This window comes from Panthera onca, chromosome A3 (assembly GCF_046562875.1).
Source record: "Panthera onca isolate mPanOnc1 chromosome A3, mPanOnc1 haplotype 2, whole genome shotgun sequence".
NCBI classification, from domain to species: domain Eukaryota; kingdom Metazoa; phylum Chordata; class Mammalia; order Carnivora; family Felidae; genus Panthera; species Panthera onca.
The window spans coordinates 79,276,797-79,303,072 of NC_138341.1; the positions used below are offsets into that span (position 1 = coordinate 79,276,797).

General features: G+C 43.0%; 1 protein-coding gene and 1 pseudogene across 3 annotated transcripts in view; both read right to left on the minus strand.

Moving 5' to 3' along the window:
• CRACDL (CRACD like) overlaps positions 1–26,276 on the minus strand; it is a 145,098-nt gene that overhangs the window by 75,295 nt on the left and 43,527 nt on the right. The window lies entirely within an intron of this gene.
• Positions 3,100–3,509, minus strand: LOC132662814 (large ribosomal subunit protein eL19 pseudogene; annotated as a pseudogene).

The following is a 26,276-nucleotide window of genomic DNA, read 5'->3' on the forward strand; positions in this document are numbered from 1 at the left end:
AAGTAACCAATGAAATGGCTATATTAATGTCAGGAAAAAAAACAGGTTTTAAAACTATAACCATAGATAGAGTCATTTTATAATGATAAATTGGTAAATCCATCAGGAAGACATAACAGTTATAAACAGGTATGTACCTAAAACCAGAGTCTCAATATACATGCAACAAAAATTGATAAAATGAAGACAGACAATTCAATAATAATACTAGTAATTTCAATAATTGGGGACCTCACTTTCAAAAAAACAATAGGCAGAAATTCATCAATGACGTAAAAGACTTGAGCAATTGTATAAACCAATTTGAACATATATATATATATATATATATATATATATATATATATATATATACATACACATACATATATATATCTCCATGAAAAAAATAAATTATATTCTCCAACCACAATGGAAATAAATTGGAAATCAAGAGCAGAAAGAATTTGGGGAAATTTACAAATATGTATAAATTATGCAATGCACTGTAAATAACCAATGAAGTCAAAGAAGAAATGACAAAAGAAATTATAACATACTTTGAGATGAATAAAAACACAACATACCAAGACATGTAAGATACATGCCTAAAGGAAAAATTATACCTACAAACACCTATATAAAAGAGATCTTAAACCAATATCATAACTTTCCACCATATGAAACCAAAAAGAAGAGCAAACTAAACTGAAAGCAAACAGAAAAAAGAACATAATAAATATCTGAGCAAAAATTAATGAAATATAGGATAGGAAAACATTTTGAAAATCGATGAAACAAGTCAGTTCTTCAAAACATCAACAAAATTGATCAACCTTCAACTAAACAAAAGGAAAGAAGATTCAAATTACTAAAACCAAAAATCAAAGAGTATCACTACTGACCTTACAGAAATAAAAAGGATTATAAAGGAATATTATGAATAATTATATTCCAAAAATATAGATAACTTAGATGAAATGGACAATTTCTGAAACCACTGAATTTGAATCAATAAGAAATAGAAAATATGACCATACTTACAGTAAGAAAAGGGACTGGTCACTTAAAATTTCCCACAAAGAAATGCCCAGGCCCAGATATCTTCATTGTTGCATTCTATTAAACATTTAAAGAATTAATGGCAAACTTTCCTTTCCCAAACTGTTCTCCAAAACACAAAAAAAGGTAACAACTCCCAATTCATTCTATAATGCCAGTATTATTCTGATACCCAAACCAGACAAAGACCTCACAGAAGAAAATTACAGACAATATCTCTTATGAGTATAGTCACAAAAATTCTCAAGATAATACTAGCAAATCAAATCCAGCAAACATAAAAGTGGGATTTATCCCAGGAATGTGGGTTGGTTTAATATATGAAAATCAATTAATTTAATGGCTGATCCTCGGCACAGAGACAGCCTACAGCAATTGAAAAAATAAAAATAAAAACAAAATCCAGCAAATCCTAAGAGAATCTGATTTCCAAAGTTACCACATTATTAGAGTCAAATATCCAGTTTTGAATCTATCCCTAAAAAAAGGACCCAAGGCAGATCTACTAGGCAAATACTTTTTTCAGTTTATTTATTTTGAGAGAGAGAGAGAGAGAGACAGAGAAAGCAAGTGAGGGAGAGGAGCAGAGACAGAGGAAGAGAGAGAGAACTGCAAGCAGGCTCCATGGTGTCAGTGCAAAGCCCAATGCAGGGCTTGATCCCAGAACTACAAGATCATGACCTGAACCAAAACCAAGAATTGTACACTCAACCAACTGAGACACCCAGGTGCCCCTAAACAAAGACTTTAATACAAGTGTCTTAAATATGCTCAAAGAACTAAAGAAAGATGTGGAGAAAGTCAACAAAACAATGTATGAACAAAACAGAAATATGGATAAAGGAGAGAACCTAAAAAGAAACAACAACAAAAAAATCTGGAGCTGAAAAATACAATAACTGAAAGAGTCACTAGAGGGATTCAAAGGCAGATTTCAGCAGGCAGAAGAATCAGAAAAATTGAAGACAGTGGAAATTATTGAGTCTGAGGAACAGAAAGAGAAAAGATTGAAGTACAAAGAATAGAGCATAAGGGGTTTCACCAAGTAGACCAACATATGCATTGTGGGAGTCCCAGATTGAGAAGAGAGAGAGAAAGAGGCAGAGAGAATATCTGAAGAAATAGTGACCCAAAACTTCCCAAATTTGATGACATGAATATAAACATCCAGAGAGGTCAATGAACTCCAAGTAGGCTAAACTCAAAAAGACCCACACTGAAATACATTATAATCAAACTGTTGAAGGCCGAAGACAAAGAGAATCGCAAAAGCAGCAAGAGAGAAGCCAATCAACACACACAAGAGATCCTCAATAAAGCAGATTTCTCTCAGAAACTAGAGGGCTGAAGGCAGTGGGCTGATGTACTCTAAGTGCTAAAAGGAAAAAATGTCAACCAAGAACCATATACATAGCAAAACTGTCCTTCAAAAGTGAAGGATAAATTAAGATATCTCCAGATAAACAAAACCTGAGGGAGTTCATTACCACTAGACCTGCCCTACAAGTATTGTTCAAGGGTGTCCTGCAGGTTGAACAAAAGGGCACTAGACAGTAATTTTTTTAAAAAGCTTATTTATTTATTTTTGAGAGAGAGCAGATGGAAGAGAAAGAATCCCAAGCAGGCTCTGTGTTAATAGTGCAGAGCCCGATGTGGGGCTTGAACTCACGAACTGTGAGATCATAATCTGAGCCAAAATCAAGAATCAGACATTCAACCAACTGAGCCACCCAGGTGCCCCAAGAGTAATTTGAAGCCATATGAATAAATAAAGCTCTCAGTAAAAGTAAACACATGGGCACATGGGTTTGCAACTCCACTTTTTATTTTCTATGTGATTTGAGACATATATATATATATATATATATATATATATATATATATGATCTAATATACCTAATATAAAATATTAGATTTATGAGATATATATATATATATATATATATATATATATATATATATATATATATGTAATTTGGCAGATAAGGGTTTGTTTTATTGAATGATTGATCTATATAACTGCCAAGGCCAGTATGTATAAACAAAAGAGGGGGAGTTTTATTTCTTGGCCTCTTCCTCCTTGGACACAGCCATCATAATTTCCTCCTTTTTGGCCTGGAGCCACTCTTCAAAGCACTTGAGGTGGTCAGTCTTCCTAGATTCATACTATCTTCTGAGCAGTCAGTGCAGAATTCTTATCCTCCTCATCCAGCACTGGCAGTACCCTTTCACTTCCTTATGCCCATAAGCCTGACCTTCTGGCAGGGCCAAAGTGTTTTTCTGCCACTGAGCCCAGGAATGGATAGTCACAGGCTCCCGGATGACCAGCCCATCTTTGATCAGCTTCCAGATCTGCTGATGGGAGTTGGCATTAGTACTTACATTGTTCTAATGGGGACCAACCAGACCTTTTTGCCACAATGGAAGACACCAGAGGTAAGCCTCTTCTAAAGCCTAATCATACTCATGGAAATGGCCACAGTGGCAAAAGGAAAGAACTGGAATTTAATACATTTTTTAAAAAGCAATTAGTAGCCTAAGAGCTAGCAGTATTGTAACTTTGGTTTGTAACTCCACATTTTGTTTTCTATATAAGAGATTGATGCATTTTTTAAAATTATTAGTTTATGTTTTAGGACACGTAAAAAATATAAAGACATTATTCTGTGATATAAACAACTGAAAAGAATGGATACAGACATGTAAGGAGACAGAGGTTTTTGTGTTACTAAAGTTAAGTTGGTTTAAATCCAAATTAAAGTGTTACAACTTTAGGATGTTAAGTGTTATTTATCCCCATGGGAACCACAAAGAAAATAGCTATGGAATATATACAAAAGGAAAGGAGAAAGGAACTGAAATGTTTCACTACCAAAAAATCAGCTAAACTCAAAAGAAGACAGTAATGCATGAAATCAGTGATAAAAAAAACTATAAAGTATAGAATAAAAAAGCAAAATGACAGAAGAAAGTCTCTCCTCATTAGGTAAGCCTTAAAGGGAAGGCGATTCTGAAATAAGCTATATCATGGATGAACCTTGAGGACATTATGCAAGTGAAACAAGCCAGTCACAAAAAGACAAATGCTGTATGATTCCACTACTTAGAAGAGTCAAAATTATAGTGAGACAAAGTAGAATGGTGGTTTCTAGGGTCTGAGGGAAGATGTAATGGGGAGTGATTGTTTAATGGCTATATACTTTGTGTTTTACAAGATGAAAAGCATTCTTGGGGCGCCTGGGTGGCTCAGATGGTTAAGTGTCCAACTCTTGACTTTAGCTCCGGTCATGGTCTGACGGTTCATGGGTTAGAGCCCCGCATCAGGCTATGCATTGACAGTGAGGAACCCGCTTGGTATTCTCTCTCTCCCTCTCTTCCTGCTCCTCCCCTACTTGCTTGTGCAAGTGTGCTCTCTCTCTCTCTCTCTTTCTCTCTCTCTCAAAATAAACAAACTTGAAAAAAAGATGAAAAGCATTCTGGAGATAGATGGTGGTGATGGTTGTACAACAATATGAATGTACTTAGTCCCATTGAACTGTACACTTAAAAATGGTTAAGATGATGAACTTTGCTGTTATGTATATTTTATAACAATAAAAAAATGAAAAAAGTGTACATTAAAACTTGTACACCAATGTTCACAGCATTATTTATAAAAACAAAACATAGAAATAACCCAAATATTCACCAATTGATCAACAGATACAAAATGTGGCATATTCACATAATGGAATATTATTTGGCCACAAAAAGGAACAAAGTACTGATACATGCTACAGTATGGATCAGCCGTGAACACACTCTGCTCAGTTAAAATAGCCAGACACAAACACTATGGAACATCCAGAACAAAGCCCTAGAGACAGAAAATAGATTAGTGATTGACTAGGGCTGTGGAGTGGGGTGCCGGGGCGGGGTGGGGGGGGTGTGGAGAGGTGGAATAGGAAGTGACTGCTAATGGGCACAAGGTTTCTTTTGGGTGAGATGAGTATGTTCTGAAATTAGATTATGCTCATAGTTGCACTACTAGAAATATATGTTGATGGTGTACTTTAAACAGGTGAAGTTTATGGTATATAAATTACATGTCATCAAAACTCCTGGATAAAAAAAGTGTTACTAGAAAAAAAAAAGGTGAAACAAAGAGGTTTTTGGAAAAGAAGACATGATAAAATTTGTCTCCAGCAATTCCACACTAAAATATTAAAGAAGACGGGTATGATCTTAGATGAAAGCTGGAGGTGTGGGTAGGATTGGAGGGATGGAGAGCAATACTCATGTGGGTAAATCTCAATGTGGACAAGAGGGGGAGGCAGTCTGGATTTCAGCCACAGGCCCTGAGTACAAGTAGCACAAATGTGTGCCCTGGCCTGCTCTCCCTCCCTAAAACATTCCATTTCCTTCTGGCCCAGGGCCTTTGCAGATGTTCCCTCTGCTTCAAACATGCTCTTCCCTGCCCTCACACCCTACCTTTTTCTTATTAACTCCTACTTATCCTTGCAATGTCAACCTCAATTCTGCTTCCCCAAGAAGACTGATGTGCCCCTTCAGGATGACCTAGGACCTCCGCAACGCACCTTTTGTTCATAGAACTTGCCAATTTTAATCTTAACTGTGTTTGCATGACTCTTTGATCCAGTTCTGCTTTATAGATTTAAGCCTGCTTACATTCCTATACGTTTAATCAATTTTTCCTTTTCTCGGGGGAAAAGATGAAAATAAACTGTGACTTAACTATTGTTCTCTAGTGAGTCACACCAGGATCTGCCTGTACCTTTTTTAGAAAAATAAGTTTCACGTTACTGAGGCAAATGAGATGTGTAATGCTCGCAAAGTTCCTGTGAGAAATCACTCTTCAAAAATTGTGGCAGCTTAGTGATTCATGATAGATATTATTATCCTCCAGAGCAAAGGACTTGACCACTGCATCCACCCCAAAGTGACAGGGGTGTCAACGCTGGACTCACCACAGCCAGCCATTTCTCTTGAAGTGCTTAGAGGACCTCCTACCCTTTAAAAAAAAAAAGCAGACACCTAGATATGAGTGCACAAAACCTTCTCTGTCTACTGTCAGAAAGGACAGGGAGGAGAAAGGGATAGATCTAATTTGACATTTGGGGGGAAAAGAAAGCCAAGAAGTCTTACAAGCAAAGGGCTAAAACCAGAGAACTCGGATACTGAGTCATACTGCTCTGAATGGAGCAAGAGGAGAGAGTAAAAGAGCATACTGGGTGGTCAAGTTTTGAAGTTCCCAGTATCCTGGACTCGCTTATCTCATGAAAAACTAAAATTAGGCTTGACCTAGAGAGGCAAATCATCCCCTGTCTTGTGAAGTGTGTAAAACTTGAAGACTAACTCCTTGAGGATAAGGAATATGTACCGGGATGGTACTGCCATACAATAGGTACTCAATAAACACTGCTGAATGAATGAATGAACAAATGAACCAGAGGCACTTATAATACTCACTAGAAAAATGAATCTGTCTAATCTCTGATAAAAATGAGACAGCATCAACTACCCATTCAGATCCCAAGGCCATCTAGCACTCCACTTAGCTAAACTATGCCACATTTCTCCAGCCTGGGTTCTGCTTGTCCACTGTCTTCCTTTAGACATTTCTTAGGGACAACCATGCAGAGCAGAAGTTCAACGGTCTTCGGGAGTAAAGGAATATGGATGCAGAGGACATCCCTGCTCCAGATGCCTTGTTCCCATCCTCAAGCTTCCCTTTGGCTATAGGCTGGGCAGCAACAGCAAGGGCATCTGGAAAGAATGAGGCAGTGAGCCACAATTCACTGGGCTGTTTCTTTACAAATAAACAACATAGCTTCATCCAAACAAACTCCATCATCAACACGAAAAATAGCACAGTTTATAAGCATATAAACAAGTACCTTACGTAAGATAAACTACACCATTTTCTGAAACTTATATAACAATTGATTTCACGGTATTCTGAATTCTTGTAAATGGGCAAGCTGATAAGCTACTTAGCTGGGAATGCATACAGTGCGGTGTATATATGTAGATACGTGCACATGCACCTGTGTTCACACATGAAGCCTGAGCCTACACAAATACTCAATAAATCTCATGCCTCAGACTGTGATGCATGACAGCTCTCACAGGAGGAACCTATTTTCACACATCCAGGAGTGAATGCTTTCACAGGAGATTTGAAGAACATTAGTTTAGAATTCTCAGGTTATTAGAGTAAAAAAAATTCTATTAGGGACTTTTACAAAGCCATTATTTCAAAAATAGGTAAGCATAAGAGCTTCGAACTTTGCAGCCTTAATTTAGAAATTGTATTTGCATAATTCTTGGAAAAATATAATACAAATTCACTCTAGTGCTGGGGATACCTTGCCAGGATGTAACTTATGTAACTTAAAACCTTCAGTCTTGGAGAGGTGCACCTTGTGCAGACTACTGCACACACACCTGACAAACAGGGCACTGGATCCCAGGCTGGTTCATGTTTAACTTCATCAGTTTACTGAGATAATAAACTCTCTTTTTAAATGCACATATACCAAGAATAATGACACGAAGCAAGTTCTTACAGCTTAATTTATCTGGGATGTTACATATGTGATTGGCACTTCTGCAGCACGGCAGATGCAGAGCTGAGATTTTTTTTTTTTTCTTTTGGTAGGAAGTCATGCTCCAAGGACTATTAATAAGGAGACATAACACCACCCCTCATTCTGGCCCACGCAAAATAGGCAGACTCAGACACTGAGGTTGAGTAATTATCAGTAAAAAGATTTTTATGAGACAGTAATGATGAGGACGTCCATGCGCAGGGCTTTACACAGCACAAAGGCTTGGGTTCACAAGGAATCCTAAATTGCTGGGTTGCTGTCCCTTTGGAACAAAAGAAGAGAGTGAGGCTCAGGGCAGGGGCAGGGGTGGGGCCACAATCCCAGGAGATAAATTAACATCTGTAAGGAAGGAGGTCATAAACTTACTAGAACACATGATAATAGACTCTGAGAGTCTATTCTTTGGCCCCAGGGGTGGTCCCTGTGGCACTCCCCTCCCCCCATCTCTCTGCGCTCAGAAGCCCACCTGGGGGCTCAGGCCTGAGGCGCTGCTAAAAGGAAGCCACCCTCTGGATGTAGAGTAAGCCTCCTGCACTTTCATCCTGCTGGAAACCAGCAGCAGAGAGGGCCAGAAGAGAGGGCCTTCCCTGTCCCATCCCCCACATTCCACAGTGGACACCACTGGGTGCTGATCCAGAGCCTTCTTCTCTGTCTCCCCAAGCAGCATCACTGGGCCTGGCAGCACCCCCACCTCCTCAGGCACGAGAAAGTGGGGCCTCTGCGGACCACAGCCACTCCGGAGGGAGGTGTGAAGCACAGAGCAGTAAAAGCTAAGAAACACATACACTTGCTTCGTTCACCCCAACTCTGGAAGGCCACGTGTGGAGATGACCTGACACGGCAGGCAGTTGGTCTGGAGCTGTTACCCGCCTCCCTCTGAGTGGAGTCGCTGCCAAATTGCTGAGGATGAAAAATGACAAACCTGGGCTTTGTTTTACTGGGTTCGCCACAGAAGCAGGCAAAGGGCAATGACGGGATAAGGTTGCATTTCCTATCTAGGTTAAGGGCTGATCCCGGGGAGAAATAAGATCTGATGCTGAAAAAATCCCAAACAAATTCTGAGCCTAACACAGCCAAGTCCTACGCTTCCCTCTCCTTCCAGCACCAGGGACACACAGCACATCCATTCAGTCCTGCCCTCCTTGAAGTGCACTTACTACCTGTGGAGTGAGGGGTCACTGTAGGGGACACACTCATCTCTGCCACCGAACATGTGCTCCTTAGCTCTGGCTTTCTTGTTATTTGTTCTTAAAGGCTTATCATGTTATCCTGGATCCATGATATGTTTTGTGAATGCTTTCCTGGGACCTTCCAAATGTTTCTGGGAGTGGGGCACCTGCTCACCCTGCTCCCTGTAGGGTGAGAGGATTCCCAATACTCCCTGCTAGACACCACACCTGGCAGGTGCACAGACCACACCACTGGAGAGAAATCACCAATTGCAGCCTGTGTGATGAGGCTCCCCGGACTCTCCCAGGCACAAAGTTGCCCTCCCTGGTGATGTCCTCTCTGATACCTTCAGTTGAGCCATTTACAAGCGATGGACCCCAGCAACCCAGCTTCGCAGTGCCACCTGCCTCAAATCTGTCCAGAGTCTAAAGGCTGTTAACCCGGGACAATCAGCAGTTTCCAGGCAACGCCTGGAGGGCTGGCAGAAGGCTCTAGATGACAGGTGTGATTCTGTATTATCACTGAAACCAAGGAGCAAGTGGGCAGCAAGGGGGAGGGGGTGACTTCTGAAGATGGTTCTAAGAATGTCCTAGCTTGCTTTTCTGTTTTCCAAAATACATCTATATAAAATTCTAGTTAGATGGTTCATAACTTAAACATTAAAGCCTGACCACTGTCTCTTGATAGTGATAAAAGAAAGTAGTGAGTTTTAGAGAACTTGGAAAACAATCACTAAGACCTTTGAAGGTTTTTATATATATACTCGCCTTTGTGCACTTTAGAGGCTGAAGGCCAGCTGCCTCAATGCTGGCAGGAGGAGTTGGCTGCTAACAGAATAGTCTTTTCCCAGAAGAGGGACAACATGGGGGAGGGGTCTCCTGTGTCTCCTGTAGGCAGTTCACGGGCCCAGGTGGTAGAGTGAACTACTGAAGGTCAGAGACAGCCTCAGGGCTGATTCTCTGATGTCCCAGTGAGCAGCACTCCTCCAGAGGCATGAGCTTGGTCAAACCCAGAGGGACCCACCCACAGTAGCAACCCACTCATGCTTGAGGCCGGCATCCATCAGCCACACTGAGACTGGAGCCCACCCTGCCACTTGCTATGTGAGTCCATCATGGGGTCGCGGTGCTGGATGTCTCAGGGACAGAGAGGTACACTGAGGAGCAGGCGAGGAAGATGCACTCCAGCCTGCTTGCACACGCCCGCCTCTGCACCTCCTCCCAGTGTGCTCTCCACGGCACAGTTTGTACCTCTTAAATCTCTGCTCAATTTCAAGAAAAATGCTCAGGAATTTCCTTTCTTTGACACTCTCCTTGTCCTTTGGAGTGCCCAAGCCATACACCCCTTGGGACATGGGAGAACCAAACTAAAAGGTCAGTAACACTCCTGATGCATTCCTATTACAATGCAGTTTAGAAATCCCAACAGAAAAATTTTCAAGCAAGGAAACCAAAGGGCTTTGTGTCAGGCCCCTGGGCTCATTTCATTCAGAAGGAAGAGAATAAAGCAGGTCCCAGGTCCCAGATGGTTTATATTCTCATTCAAGGCTCACAATCCCCTCTGAATTAAACGGTAAATCTCCTTTTTGCAGGTGAGAAAACAAACCAGTCCACGATCACAGAACCAGGAAGTGGAAAATCTGACTCAAATCAAGGCCTGTACCTCACCCAGGTGTGAGCTCTCCCCGAGAGCAGTTGCCTCCTAAGAAGCATTCGAGAGTTCAACTGACAGTCAAGCTACATCTTCTCTGGGCTGGCAGTCTGGTGGCCCTCAAAACCCTTGCAGATCCAGTAACTGTGCTTTGGGGAACCTGCCTTCAGGAGATCATCAAGCATCTGTTAATGGCGGCACCCTGGGAACACTTCGAAAGGCTCATCAACCCGAGATGGGTGATGGTGTTGGGATACTGCCATATGAGGGAATTCTCCATAGTCACAAAAAGTCACATTACAGGAGAATAGTGATTGACATAGGAGAGTGCCCCCAGTGCACTGCAGCCTGGGGGTGAGGGGTGGGGAGTGGCTGATGGCAGTGCTTCCACAAGCGGCTGCGCAGACCTGTCATCTGAAGGCTTGTAGAACAGACTCTGCTGAAGTCTGGGTTGGGGCCTGAGAGTCGTGTATTTCTTTTTTTTTTTCTTTTTATAAAGTTTATTTCTTTTGAGAGAGCACACAAGTAGGGGAGTGGCGGGAGGGAGGGAGAGAGAGAGAGAAAGGGAGAGAAAGAGAGAGAGAGAGAGAGAGAGAGAATGAATCTTAAGCAGACTCTGTGCTTTCCATGCAGAGCTTGATGCAGGACTTGAACTCAAGAACCATGAGATCATGACCTGAGCTGAAAACAAGAGTTGGACGCTTAACCAACTGAGCCACCCAAGTGCCCCAAGAGTCTTATATTTCTAACAAGTCCCTTGGTGATGGCAATGACGCTGCCCATGGACTCTCTTTTGATGAGCAGCATGCTATAACAAATTGTGTGCAGTAAAGCCCATTATTTTTTTAAAGTCTCTGGGTGCATAAGAGAAATACAAAAAGAACCACAAAAACATGTGACCTGCAGCTATTTCTGGGTCACAGAATTATATGTATTTTAACCTTCCCTTTTGTGCTTTTCTAAGTTTTACAGCTTTTCTGACTGAAAATGTATTTTGCTCGTAATTAGGAGAGGTTCCAATAGTTTCTTTTGAAGACAAGACAGAGGCTGTAATTAGACCAGGACTTGGGGCCCGGGGTCTGGAGCTGTGACCTCCCCTCCCTGAGTCTCGGTTGTCCTGACTTGACAGTGTGAGGAAGGGGAGTGTGAGAGCCTGGGCAGCTCTGAGGGAAAGTTCCTGCTCTCTGCAAGATCTCCTCCCCCCCCCCCTCCCCCCCCCCCCCACCCTGCCTGCTGGGCCACTGGAACCAAGAGCTTGTCTGTGAGAGGCTGTTTCTGTCATTCCTGAGGTCTTGTTCCCCATGTCTCCACATCATTTCTGTGTCAGAGCTGGAGGACCACCCGTGGATCCTACAGAGCATGGAACAGCAAGGAAGACAAACGTCTCAGCCAACGCTGCAAGGCACGTCAGTGCGGGCTGGCCCACAGGGAGCTTCTGTCACAGGACGCTCTGGCTCTGCTACCTCTTACACAGGGACCGCCATGCCGTGCCCCAGGTGGGGAACAGTCCCCCGCTGAACTGGCCTGGGACAGGGTTACAGAACCGGGGTCTCTGAGGGCTTGCCGGGAATCTGCCTGGATTCCCACACGACATGCCAGTTAGTCTCTCCATGCCTCAAGAGTAACCCTCATGACCTCCTGGGATTTTAAGAATATCAAAATGTGCTTTTCCTCATGTACTATTTTAAACACTCAGGCTGTTTAAACCAAATAGAAAAGATGGGTTCACCATCAATAAATTATTTTCAGCCACAAAGGCAGTCAAACCAAACAATTAATGCCCCAAAGTTCAACTGAGCCCTTAAATTACTTAGAATAGCTACTTTCCAGGGTCAGCAATAAGTTAGGCAACTCCAAAATCTTTCCTTTGCTGTGTGTTGTTCAGAGTTAACCTTTACAAAGCGGTAAGTGCCACGTTTGTGATCTGTTATTTGCTTGCTATCCAAGAGTGACATTATAAAGAATCCAACCCCCATCATGATTTACATTGATTTTAACCAAAACCAAAAAACAAAACAAAAAACAAACCCAGAAGAGAGCAGCCACAGATCTTGTTGCACCACTGAAGGTTCTTCACAGTTCTTTCCAGTTGAGCAGAACTCTGTGGAAACTGCAAAATGACACCCGAGGGCAATACCCTGAGAGTCAGGAGGCATTCTGCGCGTGCTGCTGGGAAGAAGTCACTCCACCTCAGGCCACCTGGGGCTGGTCACCTTCAGCATGCCCTGGCCCATCCTCCCAACTCCCAGGGATACAAAGAGAAGCCGCTCAGCTGTGATGAGGAAGGTCCCTGCTATCTCTGACAGAGGGAAGAGAGGAAGGTCCCAGACGAGAGGGACAGCACAGGAAAGAACAGAGAAACCCGGGAGAGTGAGCTCTTATCCCATTCATGCTAGCAGTTGGAAGGCACTGGGCACACCTTGCTCAAGGACCAGGTGACCTAAGAAATAACACACATAAATGAATCAACATGGGGCATCAAGAATCACTGGAAATAACACACCACTAATGATGAAGGAAATGGGCTTTGGCCGTGCTAACAGAAATAAAGAGGTGCAAGTATCTGCATTTATAAAAATATTTAAAAAAAAAAACAAAAAACAGAACCAGACATCCAATGAAATTACACCTTTGCCCCTGATAGGCTTGCACTTTGGAGACCTGAGTAGCCAAGACTTGCCTTCATGGGCATGCATGACACCTTTTGTCACCACACAAATGTGTTCTGCTGGCCTGTTCACTTGCCTCTAGGTCAATTCTCAGATAGTCCATCAGCCAGCTTGATCCTGGGTTAAGCCACAAACCCCCAAACTAGCTTCTTGTTCTTGAAAGCAAAAGCCAGAATGCTCCAGCAATCCTTCTGAATTGGAGAACATTCAGGTTTGGAGTTGGATGTGAAGATCTGAGAATACTGTAAAATTAGTGAAAACAAATTCTATATGTGGACTTGTTTGCCTTTATTTTTTTTAATTGAGTAAAGATACAGACATAATATTATTTTAATGCCTCTATAGGTCTAAAATCACCTTGCCAGTTTAGCTACTAAAAAGGTCCTAACTTAATTTTTAAGTTAACTTAAAAAATTATTTATTTAGACAACCAGTTACAAATGCACCACTGAGCATAAATCTGTTAAATTACTTTCCCCATTTTTCCCATTCTGTTGCAAGCTGCTGCCATTCCTCATGAAACACGGCATTGGCCCTGAGACTGTGAGCTTAGTAATATGGGCCAGCCTATGTGGGATGAGATTTTGTGTTTACAAGCACTGAGGGCACATGTTAGATCCCAATGAATGGTTACTGACTTACATGAATGTATTGGAAGTCTAACTGTTTAAGTTATCACTAACCACGGTTTCTGCTGTTTCTGCTACTTCCTTTTTATCATCACAAAGAAAGATAAGGTGGAATGGCAACACTGGGTACCCTTGCTGCCACTCTCCTACCGCTTGCCCTTGGCAGACATCAGTAATCAACCACAGCATCATTATCAGAATTGCTCCCCACACAGGACTCCAGGAAGCTACTGCCAGTTGTTTGGGGCAGCAGCACCACTGGCAGATATGGCAATAAATCTACAGAACAGTGCTAGCCTTGGTTCAGCCACTAACTAGCTACTAACCAGCTGAGTGACTTGGAATGAATCGTTTCCCTCTCTGGGCCTCAGTCTTGCTTACGACATGAGTGGTTTGGACTCATGTCTGATACCTAATAGTCCATTAAATTACTTCTGGAAAAAATAAAGGTCTGTAAAATTGGCACAAATTCCTCTTTCTGTGAAGATGTGTTAGTCAGACAACATAAAAAACACGTTTGAGCTGAGGACAAAGTATACTGAAAATACATTTTCAGCATCGAGTTCTCAGTGTGCTGCTTATTTGTGATCCAGAAACTGAAGTGCAATGGTAACACCACAGAAGGCCCCTCCTGCCCCAACCGCCTTACCTCCCACCTTCTCTGCACCTGCCCACACACAGTCACACCGGAGACTCTGCACACCTGCAGGGAATTCCTGCTCTTCACCTCCCACACGCAACAGCAACTTCTACCACCACCCTGGGAACCCTGGGAAATCTCTGTGCTTGCCAGGCACCCTGCATCCTTCCTCAGAGCCCCTGGCTGGTCATCACATTATTCCACACACATCTCCACTCCTGGACCTTGTGCTTCTTGAGGGCAGAGACAAGATCTTCTTATCTCTGTAGCCTTCCTACCTACACACAGTAGGTGCTTGGTAAATATGTTCTGAATGAGTGAGCCTCACCCCCGATGTACATAAAATCCAAAGGCAGCATTCCTGAGGTAACAAGCCCATAATCACTTTGAAGAAGGCCCTTCACTTTATTAACTTTCTTTGGAATGTCTAAGAAAACAAAAATACTCTCAAGTAGTTGATTTTATTGAGCCATTTGGGAAGATCCTCTGACAAAGTGCTCCTGTGTGATTCAGCTGTGGGGGCTGGTTGGGTTTGACGTAAATATCTTCCCATGCTGTAATCTGGAGACACGACACTTGGAGAGTAAGGACATGCAGCAATACGAACATACATTTGGCTGGTTACGTGAAGACGTCTAATATTCCAAATTATTCCAGCCTCTCTGTATTTGGAAGACCTTAAAAAGGCAGCAACATCCGCATTTTCTGAAATATCTCCAGGGCGTTGGCTATAGTACATAGAGGCCCCGCAACATTGAACAATTAATGACTTTTGCAGTCTCCTGGGTCAGAGCTGGCTTCCTCAATCAGAGTGTGAATTCTCTGAGAACAATACCAATAAATGTGGTTCTTTCTGTATATCCCCAGGTGCCAAGTGTGCAGCAGGTGCTTAAAAGTGCACTATGATGAATACGGTGCAGCATGTAAACCATGTGCTCCTCCTACTGGCCAGGGTCATTTGCAGACACAACAGTGAACACAGCAATGGAGTCATTAAGGGAGCACTGCACTCATTCCTTACTTGGCTGATGAATGGGAAAGTGACCACAGAAAGGCAGGCATGCTGATGAGGCAAAATCTCAGGAACAAGTGAGGACACTGGGGATTTCTCAAACTCCACCTTCCAGGGAGCCAAAGCCTAATGATGACGGCAGCTTAGCATGTGCCAAGAACTGCTGTGATTAGTTCATATAGTTTACTCTTTAAATGTTAACTGAATTGATTACTATGAGTATTTCATCCATGCCAGGCAACTGAGTCGTTAATCAAAGAAAGAGTCACCAGAGGCAATTGGCAAAAGCAGGAAGCACCAGCACAGGCATGGGGCAGAGGTGGAGCCCCAAGGTCTCCACACCTATGAGCCCACAGACCATGGAACTGCTGCTTCTGAGTGTGTTTGCTGGGTACCTGCTTCTACGGCCCTAACGGGGTCCCAGTTCTCTGGCAGCACATCGGATGGCTGCATAGTGAGGAGGCTCTGCTCTGTCCCCGCCTAGTTTCTCTCCAAGGGTAAAAGTGTTGCAGCAAGAAGTGACCCAGAATGCCTGACAGACCGTCACACTGGGGTCTGAGAGAGGATAGAAGTGCTGGAGAACTCCCTCACCAGCGCTTTCTCTGGGACCTGCATCAGCTCACCATTTGGCCATGTTTGACATACCCACTGCCAAGGGAAAGACCCATCTGTACCTACTGACTGCCCCTGGGGACCAGCAACCTCAGCACCACCTGAGAGCTGGTTAGCAGTGCACACTCTTGAGTTCCACCCAGATCTATGGGCTCAGAATCCCCACTGGAACCAGACCCCCAGATGATTCCTCTGTGTGTCAAAGTTTGAGAACCACTGCTTAAGATTGGTTGTTTTCGACTTTGGTTGCACATCAGAATCACCTGGAGGGCTTTTAAAATTCCTGATACTCAGGTCATGCCCCAGCCCTGCGCTGACAGTGGGACTCAGGTATCAGTATTTTCTTAAAATGATTTCCAATGCAGCCAGGGTAGAGAATCACTGCTCTGGAGGTACTTCAAGACCTCTGGGTGTGGCCCTCAGATCATTAGGTGAGCCTTCAGCTGAGGCATGTAAGGATATGGTGTTCGCCCACAAGGACAAGGAACTGCCACAAGCGTGGTGCTTAGACCGTCCAGGCAATGGAAATGTTTACGGCCTCCAGTGTGTCCTGGTCCATGACCTCATGGTGGGAACTGGACACACAGCTTCACTGGTTGGGAGAAGAGGGCTTTTCATATGGATCCAGCCCCCTTCCTCTTACAATACAGGCTTACGGGAGCCCAGAAAGATCTACCTAATCTATCTAATCATGGCTAGGCTGCATTCAGAAGGGCTGGAAAACTGGACTTCTAGAGGAAGAGACAGAATGCTTCCCAACCCCAGGGGGGCTTCCAACCCCTGGGAACAGTAGAGGCGATGCATCTAAAGCACAGAATGGGGGGGTGGAGTGAGAGGCACATGGTTCTGCATCCCGTACTCCAGCCTCCATTAACAAAAGGTTCTCCTTTGAGTCATTGAAGTTCAAACAAAGGAAAAAGGAGGGACTGCAGCCTCCTTGGAACAGAAGCCCAAGCAGGGGAAGGTTAAGACCATTTAGGCTGCATGCCACTTCAAATGATCGGCTGAGGCAGCAAGTCCATTCCCAGGCACTACTGAGCAGAGGGGGCTACTCTTCCTTCAGAGGGTGGAAACTGTGTTCACTCGGGGACTTGGTAAGAACCTGCCAAGGTCTGACTCTTAATACACGGTGTGGCCCAAGACAGGAGCTACAGCTATGGCGCAGGCCTAAGCTGATCAATGAATGTAGTTCTAGCCCCTGGCAAGAGTGGTTGCTGCAGGGACAGGCACATGACTTAGTTCAGGCGAAGGAGAGTGAGGCTCAGGGCTTTTATGGAATTGTTGAAAATATTTCTTTTCTGTTGGGTCTGGGAGGATGTGAGTCTAGAGAGGAAAGAAGCACCAAGATATGAAGAGAGAAAAGCAAATGCACCTGGGAATTCTGTTTAGAGGCCTGGATCCAGCTGTTCCTAAAGGCAGCTATCCATGATGTTCCAGTTACAGGGGCCACAAAGTCTGTCTGATTTTTAAATGCCAGACAAGCCTCTGCAAGCCTCATTTACAAAAGAAAGAGTCCCAACTAATACTCTGAGCAAACAGGGGCTGGATGAATGATGTCAAGCTATTTGAACCCTCTGAAGTCATGGACATGCTTTGTTTGGCTCTACTCTTAGATCTATAAGACAAAGGGATTTGGTATACTTCAAGACAGCTGCACCCAGGATAGGTGGGGCCAAACGACATGCTAGGTACCAGTAAACAGACACTGTGTTTCAGCGCCTGCGTGGCTCAGTTGGTTAAGTGTCCGTCCGACTTCAGCTCAGATCTTGTGGTTTGTGAGTTCAAGCCCCACATCGGGCTCTGTGCTGACAGCTTGGAGCCTAGAGCCTGCTTTGGATTCTGTCTCCCTCTCTCTCTGCCCCTCCCCTGCTCGTGCTCTCTCTCTCTCTAAAAAAAAAAAAAAAAAACACATTAAAAAAAATGGAGACTGTGTTCATTGTGGATTTGCATGGGGCAAGTGCATGATCCCTCTGTGTCAGAGTCACCAATGAACAGCTCAGTCACCAGCAAAAGCAAATTCTAAGCTCTGTGCCATTCCCTCTACATGCCCACTGCATCGTGATAGCCTTGCCTCTTCCATCTGGTGGAAAACAATCTGGCAAAGAATGAAGGGCAAGGGCCTTACAATGACCCAGACTCAGGACCCAAGCAACGGCAGCAAGATCTCTGGGTGAAAAGAGCCACAAGGGGTGTTTAGGAAAGCAAGGCTTAGATGTGTCATGTGGCATCCTGAGCCCCAGCAGGAGCAGGGCAGAATAACCCCTGTGCTTCAGGGGTGGCCTGGGGTGGGGCAGGTCACCAAACTCAAAGGGACTACAACAGGGAAGTCTCAATGCCCACCCACAGGGACCAGCACAGAAGCAGAAGGATAGAGGTCTTGGTGGTCAGGCAAATGTACTAGGCCAACCACCAAGCAGCATTTCTCCCATCCAGATATCAAGCACCACAGGAAACCTCCCAGAACACAGGTGCTACTCGCTGGGTGCTAACGGCTGGGAGAAACATCCCAGTGGCTGAAATTAAGGTTGGTGGCCATGCACCCCAGGAGCTCAAAGCTGAAAAGAAACAGTTGTGGGAAAACCAAGTTTTTTCTCAGGCACCTACACTGGGGGCTGAGACATGCCCCTGGGGAGCCCAGCCTGGGGCAGAAGCAGCTGCACATTGCTCCCACTGGTCCTGCACCACTCTGGGACAGCACATTTGTTCAATGCTCACACCAAGTGCAACTTGCACAAAGAACCAGAAGTAATAAAATTCTACCTTGAAACAGAGGGAAGCACTTGTGATGAGCACCGGGTAATGCATGGAAGTGGTGAATCACTACATTGTACACCTGCAACTAATATTACACTGTATGTTAAATGGAATTTAAGTAAAAACTAAACAACAACAACAACAAAACAGACGGAGGAACTTGGGCTTGAGTAGAACAGAAAGAGCACCAAGTTGCTGTCTGCACTGGGGTCCTGGTTGTCACCTTCCAGCCTGCCCTCAGTTTCTCACTTATCACAAGACTTATCGCACAGGCTGCTGTGAAGGACAGAATGAGATGATGTAATGCATAAAGGAAGTATGGAGCTAATGGGAGGGATCACTGCTCACGGTTATTTTTGACATCTCTCAGAATGCAGCACATGGGCGCCCACCCACACCACCTCCACACAAGGCCTGCTCTGGCTGTCCCGTCCCTAACTTGCTGGGATGTGGAAATAGTGCCGCCCACAGGAGATGTGCTGTGGCCAGGGAGCAGTCTGCTCCCCAGGTGCAGGATCCACCTGGAGACACAGGCCAGCAGAGGGCGTGCGGGGAACCGAACACCTGCTGCCGCCTGCCAGGCACTAAGCAGCTCTGAGGAGAGAGAGACCAGGTCAGCAGCAAATCCCCTGCACAACTGGCCAGATGACTCAGAGGCCTGCACAGCTCACAGAGCCAGGGTGGGGCTCAGCACAGACACGGACACGGACCTGGCAATGGCCAGATGGAGCCAGGGACCGACCACAACCCCATGTGCAGGGCTTAAACAAAGAAACATGCAGGGCTGGAAGCAGGTGAAAAAAGATGTAGGATGGACATGAACATCACCCATTCCCACAGTGACTGACAGCCAGCCTGCCCAGCCACACCACCAGGACATCTCTGCCTCATCACTGCCACCCAGTCCACTTCAGTGGGAAGAGAAAAACAGGGGTGATTATCTGATTGCCACCTGCGCAGGGGAAAATGAGAGGACTAGGCCTTCCAGAAAGTAGTGCCGAACTCTGTGCCCCTTCCTTGAATCCCAGACACAAGAGACCATGGAGCTGACTTCACCTCACAAGGAGGACACTGAGAGGGTGCCCGGCAAAGAAAGGCATAAGAGGGTGGGAAGGGTGGATGTGCCCATGTGATTAGGCATCTGTACCACAGGACCAACAAAAGGGAACTGAAGCCCAAGAACAGGGGCTGTACTTTATGGAGACGATTCAGTCAAGGTGGTGATGGAAAATCTGTGGCTGGACAGTGAACTCAGTGACAATTCTCTAGCAACTGTAAGAGAGAACTCAGGTAACATGGCATCTTACTTCTAGACCTGAACATCATCACCCCTCACACCAAGGCCAATTTAAAGGCCTCTCCTTCAACATCATGCTAAGGAGCTGCTAAACCATGATGTTGGTGGGAAGAACAACTGCTTTTTTCATATATATATATTATAGTAGAATTCATAGCAGCTGCATTGTAGCTTCTCAGGAAGAATAAAAGCCAAAAGCAACAGTGATGCTATTGGAAGAATATTTACAATTCAGAATAAAATAATTATTACAAAAATATGCTTGACAGAGTGTGATAAGAGTTAAAAAAAATTAACTCAGTACAGCTGCATCAGAACCGAAAATGTAGATGAAAATATGGCCTTTAGAAGCTCAGAATTTCAAAGGTGGTCAAAACTGGCATCTTCACTGGACAACTAATCATTTTTCAAGCAATGGAACTGAGGCTGACAGGTTTTATACTGTAACTCGCCTCGGGACACAGTGAAGTAGTACCAAAACTGAGTTCTCTTGGATAACCAAATATGATGATGCCAAGTATTCAATGTGATTCAAAATACTTCTTAATAATAAAACCATAAGCAAGTGACATCACTAAAAATGGTGGAATAAGGACCTCCCCCCCAAAAATCTCTCCTCCACAAAAGCAATGAGAAAACTGTGAAAAAAAAAATTAGAATCAATGTTGTCACAACTCTGGAAATGAACTAAAGGCTTGCAGCACTCTGTGGAGCATTACCAAGAGAAATGACTGAATCTTGGTATGAAGTGAGTTTTGCAGCTTATTCCACCCTCCTGCTCTCTAGCTCCTTGGTAGCCTTGAAAGCCAACAGCTTCACAATCACTCTGTAGATCAGCAGCCTGGCAGCCACTAGAAGAACCAGGATGGAACTTCATCTAAGCTCCATCCCCAGAGAACTGTCATTTGACCTCTCCAGTGGTTCCCTAGAAAACCCCAATCTGACCTGAGTCAGAGCTTGCTCAGTGTGAAAAGCCTTTTCCCTCTACTGAAGTGTTTATTTAAAACAATTAAGGGCACATATTTACATTAAAAGAAAATGGATTAAGTATTTCAAATAAAAGTGACTGACAGGATGGAGATGTTTAAATGATCCAAATAGGGGCACCTGGGTGGCTCAGTTGCTTGAGCATGCAGCTTCGGCTCAGATCATGATCTCGAATTTGTCTGTTCCAGCCCTGCGTCAGGCTCTGTGCTGACAGCTCAGAGCCTGGAGCCTGCTTCAGATTCTGTGTATCCCTCTCTCTCTCTGCCCCTACCCTGCTTGCACTCTGTCTCTATCTCTCAAAAAAGTAAAATGTTAAAATTTTTAAATAAATAAATGATCCAAATATATGCTTTCTACAAGAGACACACTTTATTTATTTTTAAAGTTTATTTATTTTGAGAGAGACAGAGAGAGCATGAGCAGAGAAGGGGCAGATAGAGAGGGAGAGCCTGATGCAGGGCTCGAACTCACCACGTGTGAGACTATGACCTGAGCCCAAATTAAGAGTTGGATGCTTAACTGACAGAGCCACCCAGGCACCCCAAGACACACTTTATTTTTTCTTTTGTTTAATTTCTTTTTTAAATTATTTTTTAATTAAAATCCAAGATAGTTAACATAATCTCAGGAATAGAATTTAGTGATTCACCACTTACATATAGCACTCAGTGCTCATCCCGAAAAGTGCTCTCCTTAATGCCCATCACCATTTAGCCCGTCCCTTCACCCACCTCCCCTCTGGCAGCCCTCAATTTGTTCTCTGTATTTGAGAGTCTCTTATGGTTTGTCTTCCTGTTTTTATATTATTTTTGCTTCCCTTTCCCTTCCCTTACATTCACCAACTGTTTTGTATCCTAAACTCCACATATGAATGAAATCATATGATATTTGTCTTTCTCTGACTTATTTTGCTTAGCATAATACACTCTAGTTCCATCCACATTGTTGCAAATGGCAAGATTTCATTCTTTTTGATCGCTGGGTAGTATTCCATTGTACATATATACCACATCTTCTTTATTCATTTATCATTTGATGGACATTTGGGCTCTTTCCATACTTTGGCTATTGTCGATAGTGCTGCTATAAACATTGGGGTCCATGTGCCACTTTGAAATAGCATTTTTGTATCCTTTGGATAAATACCTACTAGTGCAATTGCTGAGTCGTAGGGTAGTTCTATTTGTAATTTTTTGAGGAACCTCCAAACTGTTTTCCAAAGTGGCTGCACCAGTTTGCATTCCCACCAGCAGTACAAAAGTGTTCCTCTTTCTTTGTATTGTCGCCAACATCTGTTGCTGCCCAAGTTGCTAATTTTAGCCATTTTGACAGGTGTGAGGTAGTATCTCATTGTGGTTTTGATTTATATTTCCCTGATGATGAGTGATGTTGACCATTTTTTTAATGTGTCTGTTAGCCATCTGGATGTCTTCTTTGGAGAAGTGTCTATTCATGTCTTTCGCCCCTTTCTTCACTTGATTATTTGTTTTTTGGGTTTTGAGTTTGGTGAGTTCTTTATAGATTTTGAATACTAATTCTTTACCTGATATGTCATTTGCAAATATCTTTTCCCATTACATCAGGTGCCTTTTAGTTTTGCTGATTATTTCCTTTGTTGTGTGAAGCTTTTTATCTTAATGAGGGTCCCAATAGTTCATTTTTACTTTTGTTTCCATTGCCTCTGGAGACACGTCAAGTAAGGTGCTGCAGCCAAGCCCAAGACACACTTTAAATTCAAAGACACATATAAGTTGAGAGCAAAAGGATAGAAAAAAGATACCATGCAAACAATAAAACAGAGCTGGAATGGCTATACTGATATAAGACAAAATAGACTCCAAGATAAAAATTACTAGAGACAATGTGGGAAATTATATAATAGGGTCAATTAATCAAAATTTAACAATTATATACATATATGCACCTAATAACAGAGCTCCAAAATACACAAAGCAAAACCGACAGAATTGAAGGAAAAAACAGATGATTAGGCAGTAATAGTTGAGGTCTTCAATGCTCCATTTCAACAATTATGAAACAACTAGGGGTGCCTGGGTGGCTCAGTTGGTTAAGTGTCTGACTTTGCCTCAGGTCATGATCTTGCAGTTCTTAAGTTCAAGCCCTACGCTGGACTCTGTGCTGACAGCTCAGAGCCTGGAGCCTGCTTTGGATTCTCCCTCTCTCTCTCTCTGCCCCTCCCTTGCTTGTGCTCTGTCTCTGTCTCTCAAAAATGAACATTAAAAAAATTAATAAAAAAATTATGGAACCTAGACATAAGACCAATAAGGAAACAGAAGACTTGAACACATGATAAGCCAACTAGATCTAAAAGACCAGAACACTCACTCAGTAACAATAGCATGCACGTTCTTCTCAAGGACATATGAAACATTCTCCAAGATAGGCCATTTTTTAGGCCATAAAACAAGACTCAATACATTTTAAAAGATTAAAATCATACAAATTATGCTCTCCAACCACAACAGAATTAAGTTAGAAATCAATAACTAAAGAAAAGTTGGGAAATTCACAAATGTCTGGAATAAATTAAATAACATATTCCTAAGCAACAATAGGTCAAAGAAAAAAAATCACAAGAAACATTAGAAAATTCTTTGAGTTTACTAAAAACAAACACTTATAGGATGCAGCTAAAGCAGTGCTTAGAAGGCAATTTATAGGTATAAATGCCTATATTTAAAAAGAAAAAAAGGTCTCAATCTCCAGGTCTCAATAGTCTAATAATACACCTTCAGAAATTAAAAAAAAGAGCAAACTAAACTGAAAGCAGGGGAAAAATAATAAAGATTTGAAAAGAAATTAATGAAATTGAGAACAAAGACAATACAGAAAATCAACAAAAACAAAAGTTAGTTATTTGAGCAGATCAGCAAAATGGACAAAACTATAGCCAGACTAACCAAGAAAAGAGGAGAAAAGATTCAACTTACTAAAATCAAGAATGAAAAAAGGGCCATTACTACTGACCTTACAGAAATAAAATTGATTATAAGGGAATACTATGAACAACTGTATGCCAACAAACTAGATAAGCCAGATGAAATGGGCATTTTCCTAGAAAGACATACCAAAAATGACTCCAAAAGAAATTCTGAACTGACCTATTACAACTAAAGAGACAATGAGGAATTTTGAAACCTTCCACAAAGAAAATCCCAGGCTCAGAAGGCTTCACTGGTGAATTCCAGCAAATGTTTAAAGAAGACTACTAATGGATATGTAGTTTCTTTTGGGATATGATGAAAATGTTTTCGAATTAGACTGTGGTGATGGTTCACAAGTTCATTTTGGCATATGTAAATTATATCTCAATTATTTAGAAAGTAAGGGGGGGAAACAAAAGCAATCTAGTACATTTGTAACAATGTAATTCCTGGATCTTTTTTCTTATTTGGTAAAGTTGAACATTGTTTGAATGGTTATAATGAGAATCACAAGCCCCTACCTTTTTCTTTCATCTTAAAAGTAGGTGACATTCTATTTCATGTCTTCCAAACCTTTTCTACACTGTGAAAGCTTTCTATAAAGTTAAAAGATATGAGTCAGATTAGGAAGAACTATATAAACAGTATCTATGAGAAAGAGAATATATATTCCTGATTTATAAAGCAATATGGAAAATGCAAACAATTCCATTGAAAAGTGGGCAAAGGATATGTAAAAGCAACTGGCATGATAGGCAATAATCAGTAAGTGTATAAAAATGGCCAACTCCACTAATAACTAAACGTAACAATCAAGACTATCAGAAATTTTCAAAGGTAATATTCTTCACTGTTGGCAGAGTATGAAAAATGGCATTCCCATATGCTGCTGGTAGGAGTTAAAAAATTATATACCTTTTTAAAATAAAAGCCATTTGGCAGCTTTTATCAAAATATTAAATGTAGCATAATAGTTCCACTTCTGGAAATTTATTCTATAGAAATATTCAGAAAAACATACAGATAAATGAGCAAGTATGTTCCCTGCAGCCAGATCTGTATTAAAATTTACATATATTATAAATTTTCCTTGGTATGGGAATGGTTATCTGAATTATTTAGAATACTAAGGAAAGAAATGGTTAAAAGAAATGAAGTAGATCTATTTGCTGACATGGAAGTATTTATAAAATATATTATGAAGTTTAAATAAAGATCTGCAGGAAAATACGCATAGTATTTCATTTTTGCAAAAAATGTGAACCCCAATACATGCACGTGTACGCACGCACGTGTATGTGTATGTGTGTGTTAAGTGTAACTACTTATAGACCAAGCTGGACTCCTCAGAGTAAAAGCAGAAACCTACGGCATCCTTCCTCACACTCTTACTAAACGCACTCTGTGGACCTGTTCCTGCCACCTCCACACATCTCAGCCAGAGCTTTTCCAGGCTTTCTGAAATAGATGAATAGACCATCTATTTTTGGCATCAAGCACTGCCAGTTCCAGTCGACTAGAAGGTAGAGTCCTTTCCACAAGAAAGTGTCTTCACTCCCTGGCTAATGGAGGCCCAGCGGCTCATGGGGGATAGGGTGTGGGCACTTCCCTGCAGGGCCCACAACCTGGCTAGAACCCGGACAAAGGGCCCCCCCAAGGACAGGCCCAGGCCAACTAGGGCCAGGGCCCTCCAGGTGGTCTGAGATCCCCCTCTCCACCTTCCTCCATCAGTATTGCCCCTGACCTGGGTCCATCTCCCCTCTACTGACTCCCAAACTCTCCAGGAACCCCTCTGGCTCTGCAGGAGCCTTCAATCTGGCCACACCCCTGGCAAGAGTGCCATCAGTACAGAGACATCCTTCCCGAGTGCTTCCCTCTGGGCCCACAGTGTCAGGAATGCACCTTGCCTCTCCAGTGGGAAGGTTCAGGAAATGAAATGGGCTCACTGATAATGTCTCCAAAAAAATTCTCCCCACCTGATGTTCTAGGTCTTTGGCAGGCTGGAGGTGGCTGGGGTCAATGTGGCCTCTCACTTCACCATGCTGTAGAAATAAGGGCTGTGCAGCACCACAAAACTGTCCTCAGTTAAGAAAGCAGAAGAGGGGCGTCTGGGTGGCTCAGTCGGTTGGGCGTCCGACTTTGGCTCAGGTCATGATCTCGCGGTCCGTGAGTTTGAGCCCCGCATCGGGCTCTGTGCTGACAGCTCAGAGCCTGGAGCCTGTTTCAGATTCTGTGTCTCCTTCTCTCTCTGACCTTCCC